The sequence below is a fragment of the Schistocerca cancellata genome, chromosome 10 (assembly GCF_023864275.1).
Source record: "Schistocerca cancellata isolate TAMUIC-IGC-003103 chromosome 10, iqSchCanc2.1, whole genome shotgun sequence".
NCBI lineage: Eukaryota > Metazoa > Arthropoda > Insecta > Orthoptera > Acrididae > Schistocerca > Schistocerca cancellata.
The window spans coordinates 220,496,170-220,502,495 of NC_064635.1; the positions used below are offsets into that span (position 1 = coordinate 220,496,170).

The 6,326-nt window shown below is 45.9% G+C and overlaps 2 non-coding genes across 2 annotated transcripts; both read left to right on the forward strand.

The window, feature by feature from the left end:
* The first annotated feature begins 1,080 nt into the window (after positions 1 to 1,080).
* Trnat-cgu (transfer RNA threonine (anticodon CGU)) lies at positions 1,081 to 1,152 on the forward strand. The gene has a single exon. It is a non-coding gene; the product is annotated as a tRNA-Thr (tRNA).
* A 392-nt stretch (positions 1,153 to 1,544) lies between these two features.
* Trnad-guc (transfer RNA aspartic acid (anticodon GUC)) lies at positions 1,545 to 1,618 on the forward strand. Its single transcript has one exon. It is a non-coding gene; the product is annotated as a tRNA-Asp (tRNA).
* The last annotated feature ends 4,708 nt before the right edge of the window (positions 1,619 to 6,326 follow it).

The window sequence follows — 6,326 nt, forward strand, 5'->3', positions numbered from 1 at the left end:
GAGCACAAAGAAACTCTCATCTCTGAACACGATTTGCAAAACGGCAAACTTCAAATACCTCCGTGAAACACTACAAATGAGTAGACATAACAGAGACTCAAACGAAGAAAGAAAAACTAAACTGGACAAGGCATACAACGTAGTGTTGAACCATTACAACAAGAGGTCTATCTCACAAAAAGCCAAATTACGCCATTACGTCACGGTGGTGCTCCCCGAGGCACTATATGCAGCAGAGACCACACTAATCCTAGGGCATACACGTATCAGACAATTAGAAAAAGTAGAACGGAAAATACTTAGGAAAATATTTGGCGCAACTAACAACAATGGAATATGGATCAAGAAACCCACAGAGGAACTGTACAAACATACAGAGACAATCACAGAAAAGATTAGAAAATGCAGACTACAATTCTATGGACACCTATACAGAATGCCATCACACAGGCTGACCAAACAGATCTTTGACTGGGTAACCACTAGAAACAACAAATGGGTGTCAGAGGTAGAAAACGACCTGAACCAACTCAACATAACAGCAAACACAATAAACGACAGAATAAAATTCAGAAACATCATTAAGAAAAGTAAACTACATGAGATACAATGTGACAAACTAACAGGCGTAAAATGGACCGAAGAGCGCAAGCAAGATCACAGCCGGAAGATGAAAGAAATATGGGCAACCATAAAGGCAATGAAGATGAAGCCGAAGACACGAAGCCGACAAGACGCAGGGACAGAGGACCGGAAATAGAAACGCAGCGAGCGAATGAGGGAAGTTTGGGCAGCAACGAAGGCAGCAGAAGGAACTGGCCATGTAGTTTAGTCCAAATGCGCTCTTTAAGAGCAAAACACCAATAATATACCATTTAACAGCAGAAAAATGCTGCTATCAGAGCACAAAAAAGGCTATGCTTCTTTTTTAAAAGACTGTCTCAAAATTGGGCTACAACCTGCCCTCATGCATGCGAACATACTCGCGCTCTTTTTAACATGCAACTCAGTTCTCACTCCCATATCCTACAACTCATTCACACTCACTAGTCCATCCACTCCCACAAACCCAAAGCTGCCGCCTTCTTAGCTCAGTGGTAGAGCACTGGTCTCGTAAAGCGGGGGTCGTGAGTTCGACCCTCACAGAAGGCATTCATTTTTTTAACTTTCCTGCTGAGAGCAGAGCTATCTCGAGCAGCATCCAACACATGGCAGTACACTGAATGAAATGGAAGTTCTACAACCTATGAAGAATATTCTACTTGCCTCAGAGGTTTACTGAATGTGTAGGCGGAACACTGTTTTGTATGCGTTTTGTAGTGTAATGTCATGCTTGACGATGTCATTCGTTTACAAGCCTCGCTACAATGTACATGCACGTTATCCACGTGAAGAGGCGTAAGCAGATGCTAGCGTTCTGCGCGATGCCTGCAGGAGGTATACGTGTTGCATTGATGAACAGAGCAGAAGGAAGCAAAAGTGAAGGCCTGCAGGAGGTATACGTGTTGCACTGATGAACAGAGCAGAAGGAAGCAAAAGTGAAGGCCTCCGTGGCGCAATCGGCTAGCGCGTTCGGCTGTCAACCGAAAGGTTGGTGGTTCGAGCCCACCTGGGGGCGAAATCGTCTTAATCGCCACCGAGGTGAGGACATACGTCGACTTTAGGGCGTCTCTCTCGATGTCGATTTGTATTTGGTGTCTGTGAAGTGTCGGTCTGCAGCAGGCCGCTCAGCCCAACTCAATGTGATTACCCCCTTGTGTGCCCTCGACATTGTCTCCTGCTGTGGTACACCCACAGTCCCCTCGCTGTGCCCAGCCACTACAGTCTCCTATCACCCCCCCCCCTTACCCGTCCTTACTGCCACCATCCCGTCCTTCCCCTTGCTGCTGCCCCCTCTCAATGCTGCTCTCTCTCTCTCTCTCTCTCTCTCTCTCTCTCTCTCTCTCTCTCTGTCTCTTCCTCGTTGTGACCGTCATAGACTGTCTCTCATTGCCAGTGCCTCTCACCCACTTCCACTTTCTCCCTCTCTCCATTCCCCTCCCATGGGCACTGTCGCCCTCCCTCCCCTCCTCGCACTGTTCTGTCACTGTCAACCATGTTCCACTGCCACTTGTATCCCTCTCGTTCTCTCACACTGCCATTCTCTCCTTCGCTCTTTTATTACTTTCTCATCTCCTTCCCGCTGTCATTGTATCCTTTTCTCCCAGCATAAAAAAACGCGAATTTGTTCGCGAGCTAAATTTATTGGGAAAATTTTTGTAGGTGCCGAGGGAGGTACGAGGGTTGCCCAGAAAGTTGTGCACCATATTATTTTTCTTCTACAATTCTTTGTGTTGTTGTTGTTGTTGTGGTCTTCAGCCCTGAGACTGGTTTGATGCAGCTCTCCATGCTACCCTATCCTGTGCAAGCTTCTTCATCTCCCAGTACTTACTGCATCCTACAGCCTGTTTAGTGTATTCATCTCTTGGTCTCCCTCTATGATTTTTACCCTCCGCACTACCCTCCAATGCTAAATTTCTGATCCCATGATGCTTCAGAATATGCCCTACCAACCGATGCCTTCTTCTAGTCAAGTTGTGCCACATTTCGAAAGCTTCTATTCTCTTCTTGCCTAACTATTTATCATCCATGTTTCACTTCCATACATGGCTACAAGCCATACAAATACTTTCAGAAAAGAGTTCCTGACAATTAAATCTATACTCGACGTTAACAAATTTCTTCTAGGCGCTCCAGTCTGGAACCGAGCGACCGCTACGGTCGCAGGTTCGAATCCTGCCTCGGGCATCGATGTGTGTGATGTCCTTAGGTTAGTTTGGTTTAATTAATTCTAACAAGGGAACCTCCCCATTGCACCCCCCTCAGATTTAGTTATAAGTTGGCACAGTGGATAGTCCTCGAAAAACTGAACACAGATCAATCGAGAAAACAGGAAGAAGTTGTGTGGAACTACAAAAAAAATAAGCAAAATATACAAATTGAGTAGTCCATGCTATATTTGCTGGATTCATATTGCCCACGGAATACGTCTCACATACTTAATGCACTCTCGTCCAAAGTAGCGAACAGTCAACTGCCAGCCAGGGAGCCTCGTTAGCAGGAATACTCTCTCTTCCGTGCGCTGTAGTCGACTGACATGTATTTCGATGTTTGTTTAGGTGTAGCGTCCCCATACTACGGCGCAGTTACCTCGCATCGGACGGACGGACAGTCAATAATTGTCTGAAAATAAAAAATTAAAACTTTTCACTGGAGGGAAGACTTGAACGAAGGACCTCTCGTTCCGCAGCTGCTCACGCTAACCACAGGACCACGGCACTTCTGAGCTTACACTATCCTTGATGTCGTCATCTTGCACATGGACTACTCTGTTTATTTTTTTTCATAGTTCCACACAACTTCTTCCAGTTTTCTCGATTGATCTGTGTTCAGTTTTTCAAGGCCTATCCACTGTGCCAATTCATAACTAAATCTGAGGGGGGTGCGATGGGGAGGTTTCATTGTAAGTTCTAGGCGACTGCCAGCCGAAGTGGCCGTGCGGTTAAAGGCGCTGCAGTCTGGAACCGCAGGACCGCTACGGTCGCAGGTTCGAATCCTGCCTCGGGCATGGATGTTTGTGATGTCCTTAGGTTAGTTAGGTTTAACTAGTTCTAAGCTCTAGGGGACTAATGACCTCAGCAGTTGAGTCCCATAATGCTCAGAGCCATTTGAACCATTTTTTTCTAGGCGGCTGATGACCTCAGAAATTAAGTCGCATAGTGCAGAGAGCCATTTGAACAAATTTCTCTTCTTCAGAAACGCTTTTCTTGCCATTGCCAGTATACATTTTATATCCTCTCTACTCCGACCATTATCGGTTATTTTGCTCCCCGAATAGCAAAACTCCTTTACTACTTTAAATGTCTCATTTCCTAATCTAATTCCCTCAGCATCACCCAACTATACGACTACATTCCATTATCCTCGTTTTGCTTTTGTTGATGTTCATCTTATATCCTCCTTTCATGAGACTGTCCATTCCGTTCAACTGCTCTTCCAAGTCCTTTGCTGTCTCTGACAGAATTACAAATTCTTTATTGAACATAATTAGAATGCTCTTTTATCTTCACACCCTATTTTTCCACGTACTATCCATCCCGTTCTAACGCTTTCCTCCAGCATGAAACAAGGGCATGTATGCCCTGTCGGTAGCAATCGTTGTCCTAGTGCGGTGCCACTGCTTCACTGTGTGAATCAGCTCCTCATCGTCCTCTAAATGTCTTCCGTGAATGGCATCCTTCAATGGTCCGAACAAGTGGAAGTCCGAGAGAGCTAGGTCAGGTGTGACAGCCGCGGATGGTCTCCCCGACCGCTGCAAATCGTGGAGCTCCGCCGAACCGCCTTCTGATGACCTCACCCTCCGTGCCCAGCGACTAACTGTACTTCTGTCGACAGCAGATGCTCCGTAGACTTTGCACAACCGTTTGTAAATATTCCCCACAATTTCTTTCTCTGCAGTGAGAAATGCAATGACGGCACGTTGCTTGTAACGTACATCACCTACAGACGCCATTTTGAAACTCTCGTGCAGCTGCGCTATCTGTCGGAAGTGACGGAAACCTGGCCCGCTCATTCCGGAGACTTCAAACCGTTTGGCATTCGTATCACTCTTTTCGGCTGAGAAAAAAATGCGGTGCATTACTTTCTAGGCAACCCTCGTAGAATGAGGCAGCTGGTATCCTACTTTTGGGTAAGTCTTTTAAAACAGCACGATATTCGCATTTTTTGTGCTTCGATAGGGCACTTTTCCGATGGTTCGCTTCTTTTCCCTGCTATAGCAGAGCATGACACTAACACAAAAAGAACTTCATGGGTCAGAGTAATTTTGATAGGTTACTTACGTGCAATTGAAATAACGGACAGCTATATAATTTTGCGCCTCAGACCGGATTTTACGTGCACAACAACTTTGCACATGCTTCACTACTACAACATGGGTTTCAAAGAACCTTGTGACGATAACGGAGGCAGTTCACGACATATTTCTCCGTGCTGCGTCACTTCGTAAACTACGTCTGTGCCTCACAGTCGATATTACGTTCGTCTTTTACCGTGTACAGCTGCGATAACTTTGAACCACTGTATTTCGGAAACGGATACAGATATCAGGAAAATTATCAGGGTTATTCGATATCGGCGTCTTAGGAATGCACCGCAAAAATTTCAGCCATTTTCTGTACACAGACATCTTAAAGTCCACCGCTAGGTTTTTTGCACCGAAATTGCATATTTTTCGTGTTTTGTCGCGAACCGCCCACGAAGTAAATGGTGGATCCGGAAGCCTCTTGATGCACACCATAGAGCACAGAATGGAAAAAGAAGCAACAGATTTGCTCTGTTTGTTTAAGCTGGAGGTAAAATGTTACTCAAACGTTGACTCTGTACTGTAGCACAATTACAGTAAGACGATACTTGTGTTCGGTACAAAGCTGGTTCCTCGCTCAAGAACTATCTGAAATAGTTGACCCTAGCTTCCTTATCACCAACAGAACAAGAGGCATGAGCCCCGGAAAGAAAATCCTGTTTTTTTCCGGCGTTTTGGAACGTACCAGGCAGAGTACGCTGTCTCACGCATACCGGTTATTATCCGCATAAACATGAGTTGTACGGCCTATGTCAGCTTCTGTATTTGTTAAGAATAAATAAAATACATCAAATTCCCTTCCGTTGCAACTGGTTAGAGGTGTTGGGCCGTGTGAAACATACCTCGCCCCTGCATACTTGTCAGGAGAATGGGGCGCCCTAGTCTGCTACACTATGTGATCAAAAGTATCCGGACACCCCCAAAAACATACGTTTCTCATATTAGGTGCATTGTGCTGCCACCTGCTGCCAGGTATCCCGCATCAGTGACCTCAGTAGTCATTAGACATCGTCAGAGAGCAGAACGGGGCGCTCCGCACAACTCACGGACTCGGAACGTGGTCAGGTGATTGGGTATCGCTTGTGTTATACGTCTGTACGCGAGATTACCACACTCCTAAACATCCCTAGGTCCACTGTTTCCGATGTGATAGTGAAGTGAAAACGTGAAGAGTCACGTACAGCACAAAAGCGTACAGGCCGACCTCGTCTGTTGACTGACAGAGACCGCCGACAGTTGAAGAGGGTCCTAATGTGTAATAGGCAGACATCTATGTAGGCCATTACACAGTAATTCCAAACTGCATCAGGTTCCACTGCAAGTACTATGTCAGTTAGGCGGGAGGTAAGAAAACTTGAATTTCATGGTCGAGCGGCTGCTCATAAGCCACACATCACGCCGGTAAATGCCAAACGACGCCTCG